The 26,466-nt window shown below is 42.1% G+C and overlaps 1 protein-coding gene across 13 annotated transcripts in view; it reads left to right on the top strand.

The window, feature by feature from the left end:
* Nucleotides 1–26,466, top strand: part of DAB1 (DAB adaptor protein 1) — a 444,762-nt gene that overhangs the window by 274,936 nt on the left and 143,360 nt on the right. The window contains exon 1 of one of the 13 annotated variants that reach the window (XM_051625717.1): nt 18,116–18,145. The exons of 10 other annotated variants lie outside the window; for them this stretch is intronic. The gene's annotated coding sequence lies outside the window, so the exon portion shown is untranslated. Of the gene's footprint in view, nt 1–18,115; nt 18,146–19,590; nt 19,661–19,805; nt 19,831–26,466 lie in introns of those variants that run through there. 2 more of the 13 variants (XM_051625715.1, XM_051625716.1) reach the window with 2 other exon arrangements.

The following is a 26,466-nucleotide window of genomic DNA, read 5'->3' as shown; positions in this document are numbered from 1 at the left end:
TTGATTAAGGGTTTCATTTCCTTTTCCTAGTTGTGTTGCTTCCTAGTTGCTGTGTGGAAGACAAAAGAGCAAGGGAATGCAGGCAGAGCTGTTTACTAACGTGGATTTGTGGAAGTGTGCATAGGAGGAAAAAAAACTTTTTCTACTTACATATGTTTAAATTACCCCAGATTCCTGTAGTAGAAGCAAATGGAAGAAGTGAGTGATCAAATGTGGAGCTGTGCCAGCCGACTGACATGGGGTAGCACCTTTGGGGATGGAGAAAGGACTGACATGGGTGCAACAACGTGACTTGGCTTCTCTCAGAATCACATAATCAAGGCAAAGAGGACAGAAGTGTTTCTGTGAATTTATACTAGTAGATTTTGTGCAAAGCCCAGAGCAAAGGCTCCAGTCTGCATCAAGAGGTCTTCTTTTCAACAAACCTTTAATTTGGGGGCAGAAGGCAGACCCTGCCTCTATCTGCAGTAGTTAAGGAAATAAATGCAAAAGCATCCTTGCATTTAAAGGAAGATCAATGGCGGCTGAAAGCAATGGAACATTTATTCTTTTATTCTGTTTTTTTCAATGGCTAGTAACTCTAATTCAGAGAGAAGAAACTTACTGTGAAATACTATACATGTAAGTGCCAGACTCCTGTCAGCTGGTGGTTAGCACCTCAGGTTCTCCATTTATAGGAAAGAAAAGAACCATAGCAAAGCTAAGAACAGTAGCAAATCCATATTATCCTACTATGCTTTCATGTTTAGCAAGGGCTGGGGTGATGGGGTCCATAGGTTAATTATGCATTGCACAAAAAAGGGATTTCCTTTTAACTTTTTTTTCCTGAATTCCACAGAACTTATTAACTAAATGGCTATATGCCTGTATTGTACCATTCATCTCCTGCCCTCTTGTTTCCTCTCTAAACTAAACAGGCTCAATAACACCAGCTCAGCCTTCCGAGAGCAATCTTTGTGCCACTAACCACATAAAACAAGCATATGCTATCCTAGCAATCACGGAGCAGAGATGCCACCAAGTATTATGACCTCCATGGAACAGTTTTGGGTCAGACCATACCTCAGGATGGCTGGTGCTGTCTCATGTCTGGCCACTGTGTCCCCAGTATAGATGTGACCTTTCACTCGCCTCTATGGATGCGTTTCCCCGTTGTGCTCCTTCTGGTCTGACCAAATAAACCTGAGTTAATAAAGACAATAGCTGGGTTCACCTACAGCTCCTGGCATAATGCACCTGCCAGATCAGTCCTGCAAGCTGTAAAAGTGGGCAACTTATTTTTAGCATATTCCCAGCCTGGCTGATCAGTGAAGCACTTTGAGGTAACGACTCCAGCGCGTTTGATGATTGTTCATTTTGAAAGATGTCATTTTAAGAATTTCTGGAAGTTTCAAAACTGCCCCGTGGGAGATCTCTTCCATGCCACAATGTCATTTCAGATTGTAAACGACATGCTCCTCATACTTTCACTTTATAAATGTTTCACAGCACCTGCATTTTTTATCATTGCGCTTTTAAGTGACCTATGAGTTCCTTGTAGCTAACCTGCAAGGCCTGGCTGGAGGAAGTAAGTTTTGGGTTTCTTTAAATTGGCTTTTTCCTCTGTCAGAAGATAAAACCACCACCTCATTATTTCTTCTTTGTGCATAGGTATTTGTATTAATATTTTCACAAATGCAGTGTTTATAGTGTCACTCATAGGTCTGTGTTAAAATTAAGACAAATGTGTCTTGGGAAGCGAATGCTTAGTTTCGTTTCTGAGAGTTGTTAAAACCAGGCCTTATTTCTTCAGTAGTAGTAGATCAATCTCCTGATACTTCCTGCAAGTCATCAAACTTCATTCTCGGGCTGTAATTAGGTGTGAAATCCTGCCTGATCGCTTTGCTGGCAACACTAGCACTCAGTGCACAAAGCTAACATAAAAATAACCTGAGCTAATATTTGCGTTGCTATCCCGTGCACAACGAGCACCACTGAAACATTAATGGTGTTTCCCTTCAATGAGCTGTCATTAAAGGGAGGGGTAGTGAGCACTTTAAACGTTCCTGCAAAGGCTGGTAGGAGGGGGAGGTAAAAATCAAGTGCAGGCATGCAGCTCTAACAGTGGAAATGTTTATTAGTAACAACACAGGAAGAGATTAATAGCATGCGTAATGACCAAGAATAAGACAGTCTTTTCTATCCACAGCCCTGTGAAGGCCTGGGAGATGGCAGTGCAGATCATAGAATCACTGAATGGTTTGGGTTGGAAGGGACCTTAAAGATCATCTAGTCCCAACCCGCTGCATGGGCAGGTTCACCTCCCACTAGACCAGGATACTCCGAGCCCCATCCAACCTGCCCTTCAACACTTCCAGGGATGGAGTATCCACAATTCCCCAGGGCAACCTGTTACAGTGTCTTACCACCCCCATAGTAAAGAATTTCCTCCTAATGTCTAACCTAAATTTCCCCTCTTTCTTTTTTAAGCCATTACCCCTTGTCCTCTCACTACAAGCCCTTGGAAAAAGTCCCTCTCCAGCTTTTCCATAGCCCTTGAGGCACTGGAAGGCCACTATGAGGTCTCCCCAGAGCCTTCTCTTCTCCAGGCTGAACAGCCCCAACTCTCTCAGCCTGTCTCCATAGCAGAATTCCTCCACCCTCTCTTCATCTTAATGACCCTTCTCTGATCTCTCTCCAGAAGCTCCATGTCCTTTTTATGTGTTGAGGGCTCCAGAACAGGACACAGTACTCACCGAGAGCAGAGTAAAAGGGATCAGGAGAAAATGATGGGGAGAAGCGTCCCTGGGGAGTGGGGTTGTAACTGAGATCAGGGCATCTAACTTGTCCTCATACAGTCCATGTGGAGGGGCCCTCAGCCCTAGGGCTGTGGATTTGTTCTGTTGCTTTTGATCTCTTCTGTTTAAAGCTCTTCCACTTTGTAAGAATAAATATTCATTGAGCTAAAGGGTAGGGGGATGGATTTGAATTAGGGAGGGGATGAACTTAAACTTACCTCTGTCTCATGGATTTTGATCTGAAATTTCATCCTGGGTCTATGAAATCTTTGCAAAAATATTTTAGGCAAACTGATTTCTCCACAGCTTCCCACCAATGCAGTGTCTTTAATGAACAAGGTTGTGCTGGTTAGCGTGTACAGTTAAATAATAGTGGGGAGGGCAAGTCTGAGGGAAATGTGCTCATTAGTGTGTCAGTCACACAAAGATCATCATGATATAAACTCTAGAGTTTATATTGGGGGTGTCTGCACTATGCAGCTGGAAACTTAAACCTGCTCCTTCCACCTGTTTGGGTTTTGTGTTTTAGATTTTTTTTTTTTTCCCTTCAGGAATAACTTTTCTAGGATTTCTTGGTCCCTAGAGTCCTTTATTGGGTTTTCTTCTTTTACTGAGTTGTTCATAAGGTAGTATAATAAGATCTGATGGTTCTATCTTTTCTTATAGCTACAAAGTCGTGAACTCCAGGGTAGTATTTCCACCTCACAGCAAGCTTCAATAGAGCAGTGGTAATGCTTGTGGCAGCCTTGGGCTGCTGTGTTAGGAAGAACACTGGGTGCCCCCGACAGTGCTGATTTAAGCTCTACAGTGAACGTTATTTTTAAGGACTCAGGACATAAAAAACCTCTGAGAATAACTGGTCACTTCTGTGTCCTCCCCACAGAGCTGATACCAAGTATAAGATGTCACAGCAAACCTTTTCAGGCAGTACTGGCAACAATTGTTCAGCAGTGTCCAACACAGCAAACAACTAATTGCTTAAAATCAAAGATAAATCCTGGGAGATATTTCTCTATAATTTAACTGTCAAGAGGAAGAGACTCTGGTATCAGAGGTAAATAGGTCCTGTGGAAAACATTATTTTCATGCTGAATATGTTAATTTTGTGATGCTAATGGAAACTTAAATTCTGTCATGTCACCCCTCCTTCCATTTCCTTCTGTTGCTTGCTGATGAAGACATGTGACCCTTCCCACCACACCCTGCACCTCAATTTCCCCAGCTCTGCTCTCATAAAGATGTTTTCATAACTGAGCATGCCAATAGATTTCCAGCAGTGGAGAAGGTTAATGAGCAATTGGCACTGATTGCCCTTTTCCAGGACTGTGAAGTAGAGAGTCCCGTGGGGATCAGAGACACCTCCCCAGTCATCCTCCCTGGTGACATGACAGGTCACTGGCCAAATATCAAGAGACAGGGATCACTTTGTTTCCAAGTGTTGCTTCCTACTCCACTGTTTTCTGGACTAAGCTGGCAAGTGCTGTAGCGTGGGAAGGAATTAACTGCAAAAAACTGGTCACCCTGTAGCTCTTTCCTAGGAAAACAAATTTTGTAGTTAAAACAAGCTTTCTAACCAAGTCAAGGAAATTAAAAAAAATATGTTAGTCAGTACCTTGAAGCAGGCTCCCCAGCAGTAGTAAAGCAGAAAATGGTACACCAGAAAGGTGTAGTATTATTTCCAACATCTTGCAGGACTTGATGTAAGCTTACAGCAAGAGCATTTACTGGAGGAGCTGGCTTGATGTCATCCTTTCACCAAGTACAGATCTGGAATAATAGAAGACAATAAGGTGTGTTCTCATGTCAATAACCGATTTTGTTTAAGTTTAAAAAATGGATTTTTAAACAGTGAACAAATTTTGCATGAGATAAGCACTGAGGAAAATGACAAGTTACTGTTTCTGTTGAAACACTAATTTTCATTCAGATTGAAATTAAAACATTGAGTTGCTATACATTTAAAAGATCCTGTTACCAGGAATCAGCTCAGAGGCAGTGCTTTACTGGTTTTGTAGAAAATGTTGATAATCTAATTAAGAAATAATTAAAAACCCCACCACACAAGAAAGCTAGAGGGGATTGGTCAAAGAGAACAGACAACATTTCAGACTGTGTTTGCAGTGTACTTGTGACAATAAGGGGAAGTTTGGGAAACCATTTGTGATTTTGACATGCTTATTTTTAAAAACAATAATGAATGTATTGTGCACAGACCTGCCTGTACAAAAGCTGCTGTTAGAAGAGTTTGTGTTGTTTGCCCACTCACAAGCCATGGGGGGACCTGTCTTGCAGCCTTGCTCTGACTCCATCTGTCCCCTCAGTGCTGAATCCCCATGCCAACCCCCTGCACGTCTGCCTTCCTCACCATGCCTCCCCCTGCCAGGCTTCCCTACCCCAACTCCTTTTGTTCTCATCTCATTAGGTTACCTAATAACGCTCTTCTTCTTCATTCAGAAATCACTAATTAGAATAATAAACTTGTTGCTATCAAAAACATGTTCCAGACTCCCTCTAGCCCAAGGCTCTGTCAGCTCTTTAGATGATGGGTTCCTCAGGGCATGGGTCCTCCTGACCTATTTGTCTTCAGTAACTAATAGGACAAACTCATAGCAGGCCTTTGGGTCTTGAAGCCCATCTTCTGCACTTTTTTGTAGTGTGGGGGTTACATGTTTGAAGTTCCTTAGGAGGTGCATGCTTAGATGAAGAAAGTTACCCCAGAACCTCTGCCTTTGATTTTATAACAACTAATTGCTATAGCTGCAGATTTCCTATGTTAATACTTTCTTTGCAAATACTTGTATCTTTAAAACATCTGAAGTGGTGATTAATATGTACAAAATTACATAATTCCAGCTCTATGGATGAGATTTGACATAGAGTCTGCATTCATTAAAAGAAAATAAATAAGGATTGTAAAAAATCCCATAAAGACATCCCTTCCCCTTTAATTTTTTAATGGAGAAATCAGTTAATAATATCTGTTAAAATGCAAACATATTTACTGAGCTATTATCCAGAAGCCTGGAAAGCTTTTAACTTCATGATTTTTGAAAGTCTTTCAAGTACATTCCATTCTTTATGAACCATAGTTTCTCTTGTCCTGAGAAGAACCCTAAAAAGGTGATGGCATGCTCTCTGAAGATTGAGGGGGGAAGGCTGAGAAAAGAAGAGTAAGATTGTACTTCCTTGCCACTGCAGCAAGTAATGCACATTGTATTTTCAAAAGGGGGGGAAAAATTGGCAGGCTTCACTAGAATAAGTAATTTCAAAGCTATCACAGAACTATCTTGCCAAAAAGACTTTTTATTACACTTATGGGATAAAGTAATACAAACAAGAAAATAGTTTGATCAGATTGGGTGGATTCTTACACAGTTGATTCCATTGTGAGATGATCCAATGGGAACTAATTTTCCTGCAGTTTAAGTTATGTTTATTGTACATTATCCCCCTGCTGGATCAGGTACCTCATATATTTTGCTTTATGGGACAAATCAGATAACAGTTTAGGGCTGAGTGGGAGCTGACTATATATAATCCTGGCTAGTTAAACTGCTAGTTGTCAATGGGCATCTTTCATGTGAAAGGCAATTTCAAGAGGATGAGATTCTATCTAACAGAAGTACCTCAAGTACATTTTTATACTTGCTCACACACAGTATTTATTTCATAGCTATCTATGCAGAAGGTAGATGTGAAAGATACAGTTACTGAAAATCCCTCAACCTGCTCTGTCAGGTGATTCTTTTTGGCTCAAAGAAAGGTTTCAAATGATCACTTTTACAAAGTGATAGAAATGATCTTATTTTTTTATAAAAGTGGTTTTCTTTATTCTTCAGTTTCATGTTGCTGGAAAGGACTTCATAGCACGTGTGCAAATGTTTGTTTTTATTTGATACCCCACAAGCAGTGTGAGAGTTACCCATTTTTGCTAATCAAGGAGATAATACCCGACTGTGGTTACTTTATGGCTTCAAAGTTTAAAATAATTCATCAAAAAGTTATATATATATAAAGATACCTTCCTTTTCTGTACACGTTTAATTGGATGTTTGGAACCAACAAATGTATTAACAGATTAAAAAGTGTTGTCTTATAAAGAGAAAATTTACTGAACAAAAATTGTCTTTAATCCATGTCTGTGGTGATGTAGAAAATGTGAGATTGTGATGTTGTGAGATTTATATTGTTTACCCTGTTACCTTGATACTAAATTATATTGACTGTATTAACTTCTGTGTTTAAAGTGTTCTCCCTCCTGGCTGTTGATATATGTAATATCCTCCCTTTTCTAATTTTCTATTCTTTAGATAAAGGGGTGAAAATAGGGCAATGTCTCATCCAATTCAACTGCCTTGAGACCCTAATGTATGGGTTTTGCCTGCCTTCCAAAATAATAAGTCATGAACTTGCAACCAAATCCGTAAGGGCAAGATACTTTATGTTTTTTTAACTGCACATTCCTTTCAAGTTTCTCAGTGTGCTTCACCAACACCAATTTATCAAATCTTTTTTTGTGTCTTGAGGAGGCTGGAAATACTCCCAAACCCAGAAGAATAACAGAGACAATAGGAGAGTGCACTAGAAAGGTTTTAGGTACTTAATGCATACTGATTTAGGTTATGTTAAACTCCTCTTACCGTTCACCTTACTGTATTTTCCCAGGGTTCTTTGTAGAGTGAGGAATACAGCCTACACCTTCTTTGGGGACTTGGTTGATAATTTCCTATTGTCCCACTGTGCAATGGAAATAAAATTCAGTGCAAGAAGAGTGCAACAAGGAAGCTCTGGGCCACAAACTGGATACAGAGTGGTTGGGTTTGGGAGGGACCTCTGGAGATCATCTAGTCCAACCCCCCTGCCAGAGCACGATCGCCTACAGTGGATCACACAGGAACACATCCAGATGGGTTTTGAATGTATCTAGAGAAGGAGACTCCACAGCCTCTCTGGGCAGCCTGTTCCACGGCTCTGTTACTCTCACAGCAATTAAGTTTTTCCTTATGTTTAGCTTGAACCTCCTGTGCTCCTGTTTTGTGCCCATTGCTCCTTGTCCTGTCATTGGACACTGTGGGAAAGAAGTTGGACCCACCCTCCTGGGAGTCCCCTTTAGATATTTATAAACATTTATGAGATCCCCCCTCAGTCTCCAGACCAAACAGCCCCAGCTCTCTCAACCTTTCCTCACAGGGCAGATGCTCCAGTCCCCTAACCGTCTTTCTGATCCTGTGCTGGAATCTTTCCAGTAGTTCCTTATCCTTTATGAACTGGGTAGCCCAGAATTTGGCATAGTATTGCAGCTGGTCATCAAAAACAAGGCTGTTTGAAAGCTGCCCAATTTTTTATTTTTTAAGAGGCAATGAGTTGAAGACATGATGTGCTGCTCTGTTTCTTTGGAAAAATAACTTAAAGTATAGTGACACAGACCATATTTTTTTCCTCCTCTTTTAAGAGGATAGAGATGCTGGTCCACGAGCAGTATTTTCCCACATGCACATCCAATATTGCAGGTTTGTTTTCCTCCCAGGCTTCTTCTGCAACCCCATGTTACTCTGCAATCTCTAATTGTACTGATCTGTAGCTTGCTGCTTTTTTTCCCCAGCTGACCTTTGCTTTTCACTGACATTTGCAAGATGTGACTAAATGAAACCAGGCTAAAGAGATGTTAACAGCAAATTTTTTTTGCTGCTCTTCTTTCTTTAAAAAAAAAATATTTTCTGAAACAGCAGAATGGGAGGAAAAATGCAAAAGTTCCAATATTTGCTATTACCAGACTACATCCAAATGCAATGCAAGGCATTGACCCCTTGCTTATATTTTTATGTGCTGATTTACACAAATCTGTTCAAAGCATTGAGGAGCCCAGCTGGTGCAAATCGTTACCAAATGCCTTTCATAGCCACCTTTAGCTGGAGAATGTTTGTTCTATGTTAACAGAGAACTGTTTCAAATCATCCTGGGGTCTCTCAGAAGTATTAGATACGAGTTTATCAATTGTTTTGAAAGGAAAAATTAAATTACATGCTTCTCTAGCACCAGATGTGTGTTCTGACAGGTTGTGGTACAACAGATCCCAGCATCTCAGTGCAGTGCTCCAGCTTTTGGGTGGAGGCAACTTTTCCTTGCTGGGTACAGCAGCTTTGGCAGCAAAAGCAGCTCAACAACCTATTTATTAGTATCTGTACTCCTCCCCTGCTGTTATATTAATATAATGAATTGTTCACAGGTGCTTCAAATGAGGTTTAGATGATCACTGGGAGCTTTGTTACTCAAACAAGCCAAATTGAAAGGAGCAGATGCAACAGTCCCCTAGCAAAAGTACAAAGTATGACTTAATGAAGGTCATTTTGCACATTTTGGCCTTGGTGACCCTACGAACAATCAGACTCTCATTAGTTTACAGTTTCGAGACAGAAAGGTGATAGCTTCTTGTCCACTTGCCTTGATTTTTTTTTAGTTGTCTTTATTACATCATTGGGAGTTCTTAATTGCATTTAATCCTACTCCCTTTTAACAAAAAAGAGGTAGTTCCCATATGATTGTTGTTAGAACTGTTATCTAAGTTATGCCTGAGCTTTACTGCTCTTTTGTCTGGTGATGTTTAAATGACAGTGAGTGTTCAGACACTGGGCCAGGTGAATAAATAGAAAAATTGACATTTTCAGCTGGACATGCAGACCAGGTAGAAGAGAGAAGTTAGAGGTCATGCCAGATGCATGGCCTGAACACTTCCTGCAACTAATATTTGTCCTGTCCATAGCTTGTGGTTTGCTTCTTTCCCCTTGTTTACTGGCAAATACAGAGAAACTAAAAAACTGGCATTATCCCAGAAAGGTCTGTGGATGCAATTAGCTTTGTAAATGTTGATTTACTGGTCTGTAAAGTCTCTTCAAAGGCTGTGCAGGATGTGAAAGAGCTGCAGTCCCTGGAAGATGAAGTCTGTGACTCAGATGCGTAGTTCTGAAATGAAGGTGTCATCCCGGCAGTTGGCAGAGATCTGGGTCCTTCCCACAGATTTTGCTGGGATTTGGGGGAAAAGCTCACTTCTTCCCTATGCCTCCTTTCCTTTTTATGGACACAGGGATGAGAATGTTTTGTTACCAGCTTTTTTGGCTGTATTTAGTTTATGCATTTATGAGATGAGGCATTTCTCTTGCATTATGTCTTACACTGCTCATCATAAAGGGATTCTGGTCTCAGCTGAAGCCTCCAGGGGCTGTAATAATTGCAATATATGTGAAGGCTGCTATACCCAAAGAGCCACTTAATCCCTTTCTCCCCCCACATGGAAAAGAGAAAAAGCTCTTTTCCTTCATTTTTTTCAGATGTTTAAAGGGAATGCACTAAGGTCACGATGTGCATCAAAGGCCTATCTTCGCATCACTTGACTATCCACATGGCGAGCTCTCTAACGTGGGTATTTTGATAGCTCAGTGACAGATATCACCAGGGAGAAAGGACAGCATTTTAACCTTGAGTACACATTGCAGGAGGAAATTACACAAAGACAGAAAAAACATCATGTACAACTCCTGTGCAATGAGCCAAAGAAAAGGATCTTCATTGGGCTTTTTATCCAGAGAGGGTTTGGGAAGATGTAAATGTTCCTGCTGGCTGCAAGGGGTGAGTGATGGAACTACCCACAGGACACCATTCTGGCCAGCAAATGTTTCTAATGGGAGTGAAATTATAGTGTAAATATGGGCACAATATTCTTTGTTCTTCCCAAAAAAGACAAGAGGTTTGTTCTTTATCCAGCAGTGTACGTCCTTCTTTGCTCCAACGGGACAACTAGTGTATTCAAGATCAGATATTACCTAACTCTTGGGTGGGTTTTGGGGTGAAAGATGTGTATTTGGATGGTTTTCTAGACTTTCTTTATAAAATTTTACACTGGACCCGTGGGGTAGGTGTCTCTTTCATGCTTATTGGGCTTTATAGCAGAGTCCACAGAGTAGAGCACAGAGGTAATTGTCAGATTTGACCATGAAAACTGCTATTACTTAGTTTCTCTGTGACATCTGTTATATCCTGTTGTGCATGTGATGAGAGGTAGATTTTGTTTCATTTTGAAATCTGTTGGTGAGCTTGAATAGTATCAAAAATAGGTGATGGCTCATCAAAACATGTCCAAAATGCATGCTTCCTGAGACCAATGTAAGATCATCTTCTGAAGCTGTAGCAAATTAGTGTTCTAGAGAGAGAGGCAGCTTCCAGACTGTGTTAGAAGCAGTGAGTAGCTGTGCCATGCAGACTGCAAAACCCAACGTGGATTAGAAAAGGAAGAGGTCAGTGGAGTAGGAAAAGTGGGAAGGTGGGTTTGTGGCTAACTGGATACAAATGTTAGCAACTTCTAGTTTCATTTATTGGTACTGTGAAATTTCAGCAGGTTTTCCTATGGACTCTGCTTTGCCAATCCAAGTCATGCTCGTGTCTTCATGGGAGATGATGTGTGAAGCACAACTAGAGGCAGTGACATGCAGGACTGGAGCATAGATTGCTGTGGATCTGAAGTAAACTTAAGGCCATGGGGCAGAGGAAGCTGCATGCTTCCATTTTCTCATCCAGTATGCATCCTTGTGTATGTGTCCCTGCTCACATTCCTGTAGCCATGAGTTTTACTTTCTTCGCCATCAGCAGGAAAAGACCAGCTGGATCTAGTCTTGCCTACTGCCCATATCTATGATGTATTTGAAGCCCAGAGAGAACACATTTGCACATTCAAAACCTGTTTTTTTAAACAACGTGGATTTTTTTCCCTGCTCTGAAAGCTGACAAACATCATGGTGATCTTGTTCAAATTTCTTTTATGTTGGGGAAACAAACTTCATTGTAAAGGAAGGTAGGCTTAGGCAGAGATTAATGAGAAATGAAGGAATTGGAAAGGAATGGGTTATTCAGCTTAACAGTAGTTTGGATTTCTTTTTATTCTGCACATAGCCTTGATCCCAAGTAACTTCTTTTCTGGAGACTGATGGTGCTGGTTTTGTCTGTTTTGCAAGAGGTTGGCATGCAGATGCAGTCCTTGATGCACAATGCATATGGAAGGAAACCTTCCAGAAGTTGCAATATTGCATGCTTAGCATCTAAACCTAAAACTTGGCCCTCATCCTGCGTTGAAGGGGTGCCATTGTGTTCCCTTATTTGTTGAATATAATCCTGATTTGGAGAAATACCACCTTTGCCAGAGGAACCGCTGGTCTGAAAACCTGTCATCTCTTCTTTGTATCTGTTGCATAGTCTCAAACTGAGCCTTGCACATCTGACAAACATCAGTCTTTCAAAAATCATGTTTGCTAATGATCTTTGAAATTATTCTGCTTTTGTGGCAGTGGATAAGGACTCCAAAACTGGGTTGTGTAGGTTCTGTCTTGGTTTTGTCATAATTTCCTATTGAATATGAACAAGAAAACCAGGAATAAAAAGTGAGGCAGACATTTAAGAACCTAAACTGTACCATTAAGCAGTTTTCTTCTATAAATAAATACTATGCATTTGAGATGTTTTGTTAAACCTCTATGCTTTGACTCAGGCTAAGGTTATAATCTCTTTCAAGTGAAGAATTGTCTTTTTAGATAAACAGTAAAAGCCCTTTAGAAATGAAGGCCTGATCTAGTTGACATCTATGAATTTATTACAAAATAAAAATACGTCAAAGGTCCTTCATTTAAATGGTTATTTGAAGATTTATATTATTGCATGGACTTGCTATGGTGGCACTTGCAATTTACATTTGTGTCTGGAAAGCTGAAAGAGAAAAAAATACTAATACAAAATGTCAGAAAGTAATGAATTGTCAACTTTTGAAGTGTACTATAGAAATATCAACTTAGGCAAATATATTGGATCAACTCTGGCATGCTGCTGAGTTTTCCAGACTTGTGCAAACCTTCGCTGTGCAGAATTTGTGGGGATTGGGAGCTCTGAGGTCCAGCTTCCTTGCTGGAAACCTGGCATCCCGGGAACTAGTTTTACTTGTATGTTAAGTCTGGTGTGTTGTAGGGGTCCCAGAAGTGCAGAGATCTTGTTTTTGAACTGCAGATTTTAGACCTGGCAGTTGTTTACTGTTGAGCCACATCCATGGAAGTCTTGAGTTCATAAGCAAGTGAAGTGAGTCAAGGAGCCTCACATAATTCCTCAGTCCTTAGCCACAGGCTGCTCAACAGCTTGAAGGGTGGATGTGCTTTGGGGATGGTCCCATCAGTGTCAGTGCCACTTCCATCATGAAGGAGCAGTGGCATAACAGTCAGTAAACATTAGTTGTTAAAGAGGGATTATAGCTGGCTTTGGAAATACTGATGTTGGTTCTGAAATGGCAAAAGCAAATATCTATGCCTTGGTACCCATGAGCTAAACTGAGAGGCTGAGCACTCAGAAACTAAGGAGGGGATGAAAGGAAAGGTGAGGAATGTAGGCAGTAAAGGCAAAGAAATGTACAAGTTACTATTTAAACAGTAGATTATAAAAAGGTATTATTATAAAATGGAAAATTATTGAAAAATTCTTTCATACCTTCAGAGATATTTTACATGGCAGTGGGCTCAGTTCACTTGAAAGTCGGCTAAGCAGGTTTCAAGGGGAAGTGTTAGGAATCTTTTCTAGTGTCTAACAGAAATAACACATTAAACCTTACTTGAAAATGCCTTGTTCAGCTTGTGCTCTCAATACCATGCTGAGGGCATTTTCCAGGATGAGTCTGGGGTTAAGAAAAACACCTACTGAATAACTAGTGCCACTTACTTCAGCACTTGAGTTTTCCTCAGAGGTCTTCCATCCAATTACTGACCAGATCCAGTGATATTTAACTTATCAGATCTGACAAGAGCTGAACTCAAGGTAGAATGACTGCTTAAACATTTATTTGTGTCAATGACACGTTTAAAACTCTCGACTCTGTCTAAATATTTAAAGGAAAATATAAAGAGGAAAATGTAATGTGACATAAGAGGAAATGAAAAACAACCTTACTTGTTGAGGACATTCACTACACACAATTGCTGCCTTCTGAATACCTGTTATTTTGGCAGAAATTGAGGGAAATGCTGGCCTAAATAACATGTTTGCTTGACTCTTTTTAACAAAAATGATTTTAGTAATGGCAAGTGGATCTTTTGCTGTCAAAATCACAGAATATGACAACAGCCAAGATTTTTAGGAAGCTCCAAGCCTGAAGTTTTTGATTGTAAAGCTAGCATCTGAAAATGAAGAAATAATGAAGATAAATACATACTTAGTAAAAAGAAGTTGCAGTATTTTCCAAATCTGAGAGCTTAAATGTGTTGACTGCTTGTTAAAGTAGATTACATCTTAAGAACAAGCTGCAATAAGCTTTCTTCTTGGAGAAGCAGAGAGTTTAAAACAAAATATCCAAAGTGTCTTTTATTGTCTAATTCAGAATAAAGCCAAATTTCAAAATTCTCTGTAAAGCAGATCTGTGTCTTCCAAGGGTAGATAGAGTTTTTGATAGTAAATATGCATTTCCATAATAGATAACTTTTGCTGTCAGTTTATGTGTGGTTTAACTAGTGTGAGCACTCTCCAAAGTAATACAGAACATGTGGGTTTTCAGCATAGAAAAGATGCTTAAAATGTTCTTCACCTGTGAACTTTTCTCAGAAAGAAGATGATTAAATCCAGAGGTTTGCCTATGAGGATCATCAGTGATGTCTGGGGTTGGGGTGAGAGAACAATGGAACTCTAAATGTGTGCATATATCATACTTTTAGCAACACATTCTCTGTTGGAACCTGACACTTATGTTTGCAAAAGCAAACCCACTCTAAATTAGTTTGCAGTTAATTGGCTGTGAAGGGAAATGCACCTTGCCAAAAAGGATTTGAAATATGAAGCAGTTTGGATTTGTGAAGAAGCTGGTCGCTGTATTGAAGAATCACAGAGTCTTTCAATTGCATCTGGGAAATAATGTGGTTCATCATCTCCAGTGCTTTCATGAATCCCATTATTTGGCAAGATGGGCATCTACTTGCAGCCATCTACTTAAAGACTGATTTCAGAGGAGCAGTCTCAGAGGGCATGTTGGAGCTGTTTATTTGCACTTGAGGAAAGAGATTTCATTAGGGTTGGCTCAGTAATGTTTTGGATATGGGATGGAGAAAACAAGAGCTAGCACACACAACAGTAAGATCTTCTTTCTGCTTTTCCTTCTGGGACTCAGAGTGGAATGAACAGTCACATGTGTAACAATGTTAGTGCCTGTTAGTGCCTACGTAATGTTGTACATCCTTGCCTGTCTCTGCGGTCTTTCCAAATACCAGCAGAGAAAGTCTCATACTAGGCCTGGGAAACAGGTGTGGTAGAGATGGACATTAAAAAGTATGGGTTGACATATCCAAGGTCACACAACCAGTCAGTGACAGCGCTGGGGTTTGAACAAAGCTCCTGAATCCTTTTTGCATGCCTCACTACAAGATTGTGCAATCTTTGCTGAGATGCATTAAAGGAAGAGTTCCTTCTGTGACCAAGCTGTAATACAGTAGGAGCTGCTTCTTCACAAACCACTGATGAGTTTCTACAACTTTAAAGACTTTTTAATATACCCATGTGCTGGCTTACAATAGATGTCAGTGGTTTTTTCAGGAAAATACTTGTTTTGTTAGCACTGTGTGGTCAAGAATTATCATAACCTCTTCCTGATGTGCCACTGCCAGAAGATAGAGGGGCTTCTCCCTTTTCATGAAGGATCACTACAATTTTTCTACATCCTGCTCATCGATCTTGACGAGCAAGAGGGGTGTTCAGCAACATATTCTGTCCAGTCACCTATCAGCTGAGTAGGTGAGAAAATATCCATGATAGATCTTTTGTGAAATGTGAGTGCTGAGTTTCTTCCCTTTTGAGAAAGCAGGATGGACACCAAATCATGATTAATTCTGCTGAATGACTAAGGCACTAACTGTGTGGCTGCAATGGCAAGAGATAGGCTACTGTAGCTACTGACAATGCAGCAGGAATTATTTTCAGTTGGTGCCTAATTGCCTTAGAGAAACTTATTAAACTGAAGCCACTATTATGTGAGGAACTATTCACACGGAGTACCTCCAGAGTCATCAAGATGGTCCTGCTGTGGGCTACAATATAGATCAGGAAATGTGAAGAGTGGTTTTGTGAGGAAGCTGACATTTTGAGAGCTCAGTTGGCAAGGGATAGCCTGCACATTGTTCTGTATTTTAGTCTGATGTTAATAGCAAAAGCTATTGCTGATTCCTTTTTCAGATATTTGAACAACCACTCAAAAAATTACATCTGAATCAAGTAAAGTGTAACAAAAATCCCTCACTTCTAGATTCTTCAAAAGAACTACCTAAAGCTCCTTCTCAAACATTTCTCAAATTTTCTGTGTAATATTGTTTGGTAGCCATGTATAATCACCACAGCTTGAGAATATGAATTAGTTTAATGAAAATAAGACCTAACTTGCATCTCAGAGAAGGTCCAATTCTCATTAATACTAATGGATGTTACACATGTGCACTGACCTTACAGGTTTTATGGCCTAGTGATTTACCATTTATGCAGGATGACACTAGTTTTGCAGCACAGAGACTGTCTTAGCATTTCCTGTGAGAAACATGGGCTTGCAGCTGCACAAAACTCACTGGGTTAAGCAAAACTTTCTTCTCCTTGGCCAACAGAATGCTAAAAATTTGCATCACCTGAGGAGATTATAGGAAGGGAAGGTCTGGAGATCCATCTTTCAGCAAATGCTCCTTGTTTGGGTCTGCTCTGAAGGGAAACCAGCTCTGTTCTTGGTCTGTGTGCCTAACCAGGGTTAGTTGCAGCTGATTAAGTTGCATACGAGGTAAAACCAGGTAGTTTTTTGACTACCCTTTTCCTAGGGAGTCAGAAAACTTGGCTGAATTATCAGTGAATTCACTGTCAAGAATTATCCCGTGAATTATTTCCAGGGAAACATTTTTGCCTTGGGGGGTACTTCTTACAGCAGTTTACTAGCACCTGCAGTTCTTACTGTAAATTGGTTAGTATAACAAGTTACTTAAAATCCAGGTGTGCAGGTATCAGTAGTGGATATTTTAATGTTATTTTGAGTCAATTCTTTCAACAATTTATTCAGTGCTCTTGGTTGTAACATGGAATATCAACTAATGTGCACCACAACACTTAAATAGCTTATGATCATTGTCCTGTTAGCTCAAATCTAATCAAGAACTAAGCAGATAATACTACTTTCCCTTCAGTTGTTTTTATAAGTACTAAGGGACTGAGTGTTGCAGAGGTAAGTATTCAAGACATTGAAAAAACGTCTTGAATTGAGATAACTATTTTTTTAGATTTAGCTTCTTAGGCTGGTCAGTGGAAACGACATTTTTTGCCTGCAGTTCTTTATATATAAACTTAATGGTTGATCACTTCCTCTGTGATGTTATAGTACATCATCATAAGGGAAAATATAGGAATGTTGAGTTTAAATAACTTTAAGGATAAATATAAAAGCAGGCTATGTTGATCAGCACATCGTATTCCTTGCTCCTTTGCATCTTGGTCATGTTTTTCACTAGAGAGGGGAAACCATGACCATATATATGTTCTCATGTGAGAATTTCTGTTGCAAAGCTATGGCCTAAAAAATACTTTACATTAAAACAGAGCAGATTGCTTATGGCAACTCCTGCATAATGAAGGAACACAATGAAGAACTGCAGTTCATATTGCTCTTCAGGTCTGTTCTATTTTCATAGGGTTTTTTTAAAGTAGAAAACTGCATAGTATAATTACAAGTTAATTTGCATTCATATTACAAGCTGTGAACTAGTACAGTCTTTTATATTTCAAAAATATTGCTAGCAAGTGTGATTTGCATCCATCATTTTCAGAAATGGGAATGAAGTTTACACTTACTCAAAGTTCCACCTCAGCCAACAGCTATAGCACCCTTTCTGTAAAGAGCAGGACCTCAGGGAGGCCAGCAACAAGGTCAGTGTAACTTCATTTTATTGTGCACTGGGCAAGGGTGTAGAGCACTTCATTTACTTTCTCCCCAGGACAAAAAAAAAAAAAAAGCCTTTTGGGAACTAAGGAGCACTGACATTTTATTGGACTTAATACTTAGAGACAAGCATAGCCACATGTAGTCTAGAGGATGGTGTATATTATTTACTAATGGAAGGGTGACTTCTGTTGGGTTTTTTTTTAGTTCTTTGTTTTCCTGAGATGGCAAAATTCTCACCATTGCAGTTAGGTTTACTACTAGGACTTGATTGTTGTGTTTTTTTTTTAATCCACATTGGGTTCAATTGATAATCCTGCCTTTTATTTCTGTAGTAAATGGGATTGAAGAGAACTGGTCTATAGTAAAACTCTGCATTCCATCAACTGCTTCCATAATCACGGTATGACTTTTGATGTACAATTTTGTTATGTTGTAAAGGTTATTAGATGACTTTATCTTTTATGCTTAATACCTGATGTGCTATGGGAAGAGGAAGATGAAACTGAAAATATTTTGAGAATGTTATTGAATCTCTGCATGCACTTCCAATCAATCTGTTTGCTCAGCCTTGTGCTGTTAAGCACGTTGTCACCTTGGTTCAGATCTCCCCCCAGTCAGTTGGAGGTAAACTAACCTGTAGACATCTTTCTGCCCTGGGAGAGCATCTTGGTGATCACTCCTTGACTGTCATCTTGAAGAGTGCACATCAGCAGTTAGATATTTGGGTGCCTGGCATAACATCTAGCTTGTCATCTCTGATCAGGCTGCTACTCTTCTCTCTCAGCCAAAGGAGATGCTGCCACTCAGACCCCGGAGGTGAATCAGATCTATCTGGAGGCTGCAAAAAGCTTTTTATTTTGGCAATTTACCTCAGTTAGCTCGAGTGGAGCTGCTTTTATGCCTTGAATGGAGCTAATGCTGGTGAAATAGCAATAACCTGGGGAACGTGCTTCTCTTCTGTATGTAAATCCTTTCAGGAAGTGCATGACAGGCTCTGTTTTCTATGGGTCTCCGTTTGTATAGAAGCTGTTACCACAGAATAAGTTTAATGGGTCGTGAATCTTGTGTCGGAAGGAGAGTCTCTCCGTGACTCCTGATCTGCCTGCAACGGCAGCGAGTGCATTAGGCTAAATATGCTTCCTCCATTGACTCTGAAGGTAACAGCCCTCAGTGCCTCATTAAATGTTCATGGGTGACTGAGAGAAGCCATGAGAAGCACCCCACGCCGGCAGGGGTGTGACGGCGGGGCCCCCCGACCTCTGCCACGCGGGCACGGCCGCTCCGGCAGCTGCGCGGAGCCCCGGGGCTGTGAGAAGGGCCCTGGAGGGGAGAGACCGTGTTCGCGGCGCCGTGGCCGGGTTTCACGAGTGGGCAGGGGCGGGCGGGCCGCCCTGACCGACCGACCTGCCGGCCTCCAACCCCGCCCCACGGGGAAGCCCCTGTTCTGGGTTCCGCGAGGCTGGCGCTGCCCTGGCCGCGGCGGGAGCGCGGGGATGCGGGGCCGCTCCCGCACACAGGGGCTGCCCCGCAGGCGAGGGACAGCTCGGGGGCGAGCGGGCGGGCTGTTCGCCCCCCGCCTTGAGGGGGGGAAGAGCCCGGCCAGCCCCCCTCCCCTCCCGCCCCGGCCGTCCCCCTTCTCCCTGCCCAGCTGCACCAACGGCGCCCAGACCCCCAGCCCTGGGAGAGGAGGAGGAGACCGACCCCACATCAGCAGCTCTCCTCCACCACACACCTCCCCCTTTCCCCTCCCTCTGGCCTCAGCGCCGCGCTGGCGGAGGCCGGGGAGGGCAGGCGAGGCGGGAAGGCGGCTCTCCCCAGCATGGACAAGCCATGTGTATCCTAAGGAATAACAGCAGCTGCTGCGCCCACGATGGGGAGCAGAGGAACGCGAGGAGGAGAGGGCTCGCTGGGGCAGGTGAGGGCGCCGCGGCTCCTCGTCCCTCGGGTGGCCGGGGTGCGGGGCTGTGACCGCCCTCGGGGTGGGGAGCGAGCGGCTGCCCCGGGGACGGGGCGCGTCACTCCCGGGGTGAGGGGAGCCCCGCTCCCCGCCGCGGCAGAGCAGCCGCTCGCCGGAGGAAGTTTGGGGTTTGTTTTGTTTTGACCCGTCCTTAGCCCCGCTCTCTCCCGTCACCCGGAGGAGGGAAAGGGCTGAAATCTCCTGCGAGCCTCGGGCAGCGGCCGGTTTGCAGGGGAGCGGGGTTGCGGGGCTTTGCCAGCCGAGTGGCGGGGCAGCGGCGGGCTCAGCAGCCGGGACGCACCGTCCCCTGGATGGGGGGCGAGAGAGAGAAGAAAGCTAAGAGGCACACAGACAGACGCGACCCCTCGGCCATCTTCCTGTGAGAGCCGCGTCCCCTCCGCCGTCCCGGAGGGGCTCCCGGGGCTGGGGGTGCAGCCGCTCCCCGCAGCTTCAGCCGCTGCCGCCCGCCCGCCCGCTGGAAGCGCCGGCGGCACCTTCGGGGGCGGCCGTGCCCCCCGAGCCTGCAGCGCGGGGAGGTGCCCCCCGAGCCTGCCAGGGCCCGGCCCCGGGCAGGGAGCCCCGCGGGCGATGGGCTGCGCCGGGGCTGCTTTCCCGGGAAGGTGGAGCCGGGGCGGGGGACGCCGCGCTGAGGAGCGGCGGGGAAATGGCGCCTGGAGCGGCGGGGCCGCTGCCCGGGGGGGCGGGCGGGCTCGTCTTCCCCAGCCGGGAGCTCCGAGCCGGGGGGGGGGGGTCGGGCCTGAGGCCAGGCAGGGTAGGGCCGGCCCCTCGCCCTCCAGTGTGGGGCCAAGAAAGTGGGTGTAAACTGGACAGTAACTTTGCTGGGTGCTGTGGGCTCATAAGCCCCTCCTTTACGGGTCAAGCCCCAAACAAAAATAAAACCGACAAAAGCCAAACGACAAGCAGGCGCACCCGGTCTGAACGGTTTTGGCTGCCTTTTTTGTGTTTGTCCAAGGCCACCGAGGCACCGGGAACGTCTGAACAGGCACCCTGGAATTAATTCAAGTGCAAAATGCGTGGCTGCCCGGGCTGCGGGCAGGTGCGCGCCCGGGCTGCTGCCGGCCGGGCGGCACAGGGCTGGGAACTCTCCGGGAGCCAGAGCCGCCTCTTTCTCCTGTGTTTTGCAGGGTGTTTCACACCAGGGGAGCTCATGTTCACGACCAGTACATTCGAAATGCCTGTATCAATGGTAAAGTAGCGAGGTAGGGAACTGGGGCCGGTATTCGTCTGAAGAGTAAAGAACAATGCTTGTTTCTGGTTTGAACAGTCGTGGAGCTTGCAGATGAATGGGAAGTTTTTAATTTCCCGATTAATTTCTGTTTTATTGTATGTTCCAATCTGGTTAAGCTAGTATTTAGGTCTTTCCCTAAAGCAGTTTTAAAAGCAAAGTCCTTGGAACTCTTTGCCATTTGTCTACATTGTGAATGCATGTCTGAAACATTTAATCATGTTTATTGTTTTCAGCCACTCAAACGGAATAAAAATTACTTATCGTTGATGAAGCTTGTCTTGCAAGCTGTTTCACAGTATGCTTCTGTTGCAAGACAGAGCCGTGTTCAACTACTGATGGTTGCATTGTTTATTGTTCTTTCGTTCTCCACCCTCACCCCCCTATAACACCAGTATCAAACTGCTCCTTACTACTGAACCCAAAAACAAGGGAAGAGCAAGTTTTCACTAGTTAGTTTGATATTTCTACTCATGTCTGAGGTTGATAGATTTGCTCTTTAAGCTGTTTTTTCATTGAGTGTGTTACAGGCAGCTGATATATTAAAAAAGGAATTAAGGCACAAAGCTAAAAGGCAGTCTCAAACTCTGAAAATGAAACTGTAGGTGGAATTAGTGCTGGATTCCACAGTCATTATTTATTTCTTTAGCTACATGTATGACACCTTCTGGAAACATAAGATTCCTTTCCCTTTTGTCATTACCACTTAGTTTCATTACACATTTAAAATACAGTATTCATGTTGGTCTAGAAGTTGAGATTTATTATCTGGACTGTTTTGATATAGATGCTGATTTTGGACTACACCTCATAGATGATTTGGCTGCACTTTAACAGTATCTCAACACAGTGATGGAGAACACCATCATGTTTTCTTGTAGGATTACCTTTGAGACTTCAGTGGCTGCACACATCAGTGGTTTCATCTTAGGAGGAGTGAAATTGATTTTCTTCTTTTTTCTTTTTTTTAGTTCAGCTAGGGAAAGACCCCTGTGTGTCCTTTGACCCGTGGCCTCACATGATGAAGTGACACCAATAGTGGAGGATGTAGACTTGAAGTAGCTGCTACTAGGGCTTCAAAGGTAGAGGTGCCAGAAAGAACACATTGTCCTGGTGGTCAGCCTATTTTGTTCTTTTAGGCAAGGCACAGGTTTTTAAATATACATTGGAAAACCCCTGTATATATGTATCAAAATAACTTTAAGCCATGAACCTTGTGATTCTCTTAATACTTCTGAGCAGTTCTGTCTTGCTCAAGCAAAACAGAGAGATTGACCTTTCCCTCCACTCCATAAGAGGCCCATTTTCATTTAAATATCTAGGATTTCAGATTTTGCAAGGTAGTTGTGTTGAATTTAGCAACAGCCAGGCTTACTCAGTTAAATATTAGTTGGGTGGCAGAATCTATTTTTACAATTGTGTTTACATTTTAAAGTGATAGCAAATACTAGTAAAGAGTACCAAGATTGTCTAGACTTTATAGTTCAAATTAACTTTCCCAGTCAATATTTAGTCAAGGTCTTGATGGTTAAAGTTAACTGTCCAAGTCAATGTTTAGTCAAGGTAATGCCTTGACTTTTATAAACACTACCCAAGCATTTTTGCAAAATTAATCAAGAGTTGCTGTATCACAATAGGTTTGCTCAGCCGATTACTTAGGATTAAAAGTATGTTATTACTTGTTTGATATTGTTTCAGCAGTGCTTGCCTTTAGCCTTTCCACGGCTCTGTTCTTAGAGTGTTACCTCTATCTTTAAAGCACTGGTGAATTTGTGAGGTAACTTAAGTCATCTACTGTTCTGTCTTTATGAGTAGGAAAGTGAGGTGCAGAGATGCCTGGTGCTGGCTCCCGTAAGGAGCCTTGCAACGTGTAGTGCGGCAGTGTTTGTGGATGTGGTTCCAATAAAGTCTTTCAGGAGCCTGTGCAAGGGACTCAGCTCCTCATACATTGTGCAGAAAGAGGTGGGCATTTCTGATCAAGCAGTTTGGATAAAAATACTATTAGTTTTGGTGTCTGGGACAAAAATGATGTAATGGAGTATGTTGACTTTGGTACTTGCAGCACTAGATTGAAGCATATTGTGAAGTGGAAAAGTATTGGAAATCTTTATTGCAGTTCTTCCTTTCTTGAGAGAATCTTTGTTCTTCCAGGTTGTCACTTGAGTCTTTCAACTGACAGGAAAAACAGTCTGGACTCAGTTGTGCCAGTGGTTCCCTTCCCTTCGTTTTACCACTAGCAAATGCATGCCATGCAATTACATGGGTATTAGAGTAGATAGTCATTAGGATTTTACTAATCTGAACCTCAAGTGCTGTTCTGCAATTTTGCCAGCCTTTGTAAGAGAGTGCTTGACTTCTTCAGCTGCGTTGTTTTATTATGAGTGTTTTGATACAGTAGAATGAAAAGCATATATTTTAAACCAACTAATTAATGAGACTTAAACATTTTCATTTTCATACTTTGACTTGTCACAGAGAAAACCTGCAACTCTGTTTTTTGTCCTTAACGCTAGATTTTGCCCCAGTCCAGCTACAGCAAAATTACATTTCATGGTGTTGGTTTAAGAATTTCATCCATGTCTGCTTAAAGGCAGCATTCACGTGAATGAAGTCACGTGGCTTGTGGGCACAGCTGATTTTCAGTGGTGCATCTGGTTGAAGATGGGAGCCATTTTGAAGAACCAGGTCAGAGGGAGACATGTCAGCTTTGCCTATTAATTAGTATTTTGCTTTTTGAGGAGTTAGAATGAAGCTTGTTCTGGGGATGGCTGGCTGTGTGTCTGTGTGGGTGCAGAGGCTGTTGATTGGCATGTCCCCCCAGCTGTGGAGGAAGCAGCTATCCAAGACCTAGCTCTTTGCACTCAGCTGTGTGTCCTAACCTGATGGGAAGCAGCTGTCCAATACCTAGCTCTTTAGACTCAGCTGTGAGTCCTAATTAGATCCATCCACAGTAGAGCAGCAGGACTACTGAAGGACTGCTTGGCACATCTAGCTCAGACTCAGACCTTTTTGTAGGTATGTGTCGTTGGCATGGTCTTCTGGGTCTTGGAGACTTGAAGATTTCTTCTAGTTGCTGATGCAGAAAAGATGGTAACTTGGTAAGTTTTTTAAAATGCAGTGTTCCTGTGCAGGAGGAGCCTGCTGGGGAGCAGACTCAGGGCAGAGTTTATAGTCTGTAATTCTTTGCATTTGCTATGGTTGGTGCATCTCCTGCCATCATATTACTGTCAGTGTAATGAAGGTGCATAAATTATTACTTAAGGATATGTACAACGTAGAAAACTAGGGCAGTGTAATACCCAAGTAAACAAAAGCAGTTGCTGTTTTTTTCTATATTGAATATTGTATATCTCTGTGTATAGATACATGTATGTATGTGTGCATAGATCTCTTACCTGCTTTTTTTTATTATATAAAGATTTTCCAGGTCTCCAGATACTGTCAAACAGTTACACTGAGCGATTCTGCCCCTGTCCCCCAAATAGTGATTACTCTTGTGTGTAGAAGAACATCAGTTTCTTGAGAGTCTCTGCAATTCCCCAAGCCTGAAGGCAAATGAATAGAAATTTAGTGGACCACCTAGTTCTTGACACAGAATTCTCCAAAGAGGAGTCTGACCTAATTTATATTGTATTGAATCAAATAATCCTATCATGCATGTGTGGTTGCCGTTTTGTTTTCTTGTAGCAGGCATATTGCTGTCTTGCAAAAACTTGAGATTTAGATGTTAGGCAATGTCCCTGTGGTTTTAGAATGTTCTTTTCCTCAGTGGGTAGTTACTGGAAAATTACATTTAGAGGACATTTGTGAAAAGGCAGACAATTAAGATGTAATACTAAGGCTGCTAGGTTTGTCCATACTGAAGGTGAGTATATAATTGTTTAGGACTGAGAATAATCAAGAGTCCTTCAATACAAAATCCTGCCATTATTACTAAATAATAAAGAACTATCACTAAATAATAAGGAACAAGAGCTGGAATCTTCCCAAAATGCTTTTGGTACCAAAAAGCAGTATAAATATCTAAGTAACCAGTGTGGTAGAAATGCTGTGGTTGGTGTGCTTTGTTGTGGTGATTGCTGCATTTTTGTCTTTGCAGTTGCTGCTGCTAAGTAGCTCTGAATGTCTTTGTTGGGGCCACCAGGCTTAGAAGCTAATTGGGAGCTGGTTAGCATCCAGGTGCTGTAGTTGCCTCTTAAAGCAATTCCCGGCATGCAAATCCCTTTTCTGGTGTCATTCTCTAGGTAATAGTACCCATTGGTCTATCTGCGTTAGGTCCCAAGGTACACTGTGAAGCTTATAAATTTGTCTGTGTATGTTCATTTTTTTGGAAAAAAACCTTTTAAAACCTGCACTGTTTTATGGTTGGAAAGCTTAGGAAAGTTGTGGGTCTGCAGAAAGCCAAGATCATAGCAGTAGTTACCTGAAAATAGTTCTTTGCTTTCAGAGTTAGTAGGTATCCCACCTACAGGACTCTTAGGTTTCTTCAGTGTCATTAAGGGAGTCTTTGCTGAAATCTCTTGACAAGAGTTGTTTGGGATTTTGTTGTTTTATTAAAAGCATCTCTTTTCTGTTTTAAAATACAGTGTTTAAAACCTTTTGGCTTTCCAGTTAGAGATTGCTTTCCCCTCCACTTTCATTTAGGACAGCTGAGCATAGACACCCCTTTAGTGCAGGTGAGTGATTAGCAAGTTAATGGGCTTGACAGTCACATGGGACTCTTCTCAGTTGAGGTTTCTGCAAAATAGGAAAGGTCTTATTTTCCAGCTGTGGAACAGGTTGTATGAGGTTAAACTTTTCTTGGACTGTATGTGATCAAGACAAGAAAAAGAACAGAATAATGCACCATGTAGTGTTCTTAGCCCGTGTAGATGATATTCAAAATCAAAAGAGGTTCTTCAACAGATACTTCCCTAATTCCCACAGCGTTGCATTGCTGCAGTTTTTTCCTCTGGCTATCTTTAAGATTCACAGCACAGTGAAGAAAATACGCAGTCTGAAGATGCTCTTTTACAAAACTTTGAAGAGTATCACTTGTTACAAGTTTTAAATCACACTAAATAATTTGAAACAGAGAGTTTTCAGTAAATGCAGGAAGTTTCAGAGTTGCAGGGCGTTCATGCAACATTTGCTTTATTCAAGTCATGGAAACATTTCTTTCTTGTTATATCTGATCATCTGGTTTCCTACTTGCTCTCACACCAACTGCTGTTGGTTAAAAGTCGGTTCACTAACGCACAGCATAAAGTAGCTTATTAAATATATGGATTTCTTAGTTGTACCTACCAAACAATCAGTCAATTGATATGTTTAAATTAGATTATTGACATTTGTAGCTTCACATACAAAGTTTTGAAATGCAGAGACTTTAAATATACCCATTTGAAAATGGAGCACTTAAGTACTGGAAATCCAATTGATGCAATATGCATTTCCTCTTTTTCTTTTACATAATTGTCTTCTAACCTACTGACAGATTGGTTGCTTAAAGAATATTTAAAGGCAGCATATTGCTCAT

Source organism: Apus apus, chromosome 7 (assembly GCF_020740795.1).
Source record: "Apus apus isolate bApuApu2 chromosome 7, bApuApu2.pri.cur, whole genome shotgun sequence".
In the NCBI taxonomy this organism is placed as follows: domain Eukaryota; kingdom Metazoa; phylum Chordata; class Aves; order Apodiformes; family Apodidae; genus Apus; species Apus apus.
Note: the sequence above shows the minus strand (reverse complement) of the source record. Positions and strands in the feature narration are given on the sequence as shown.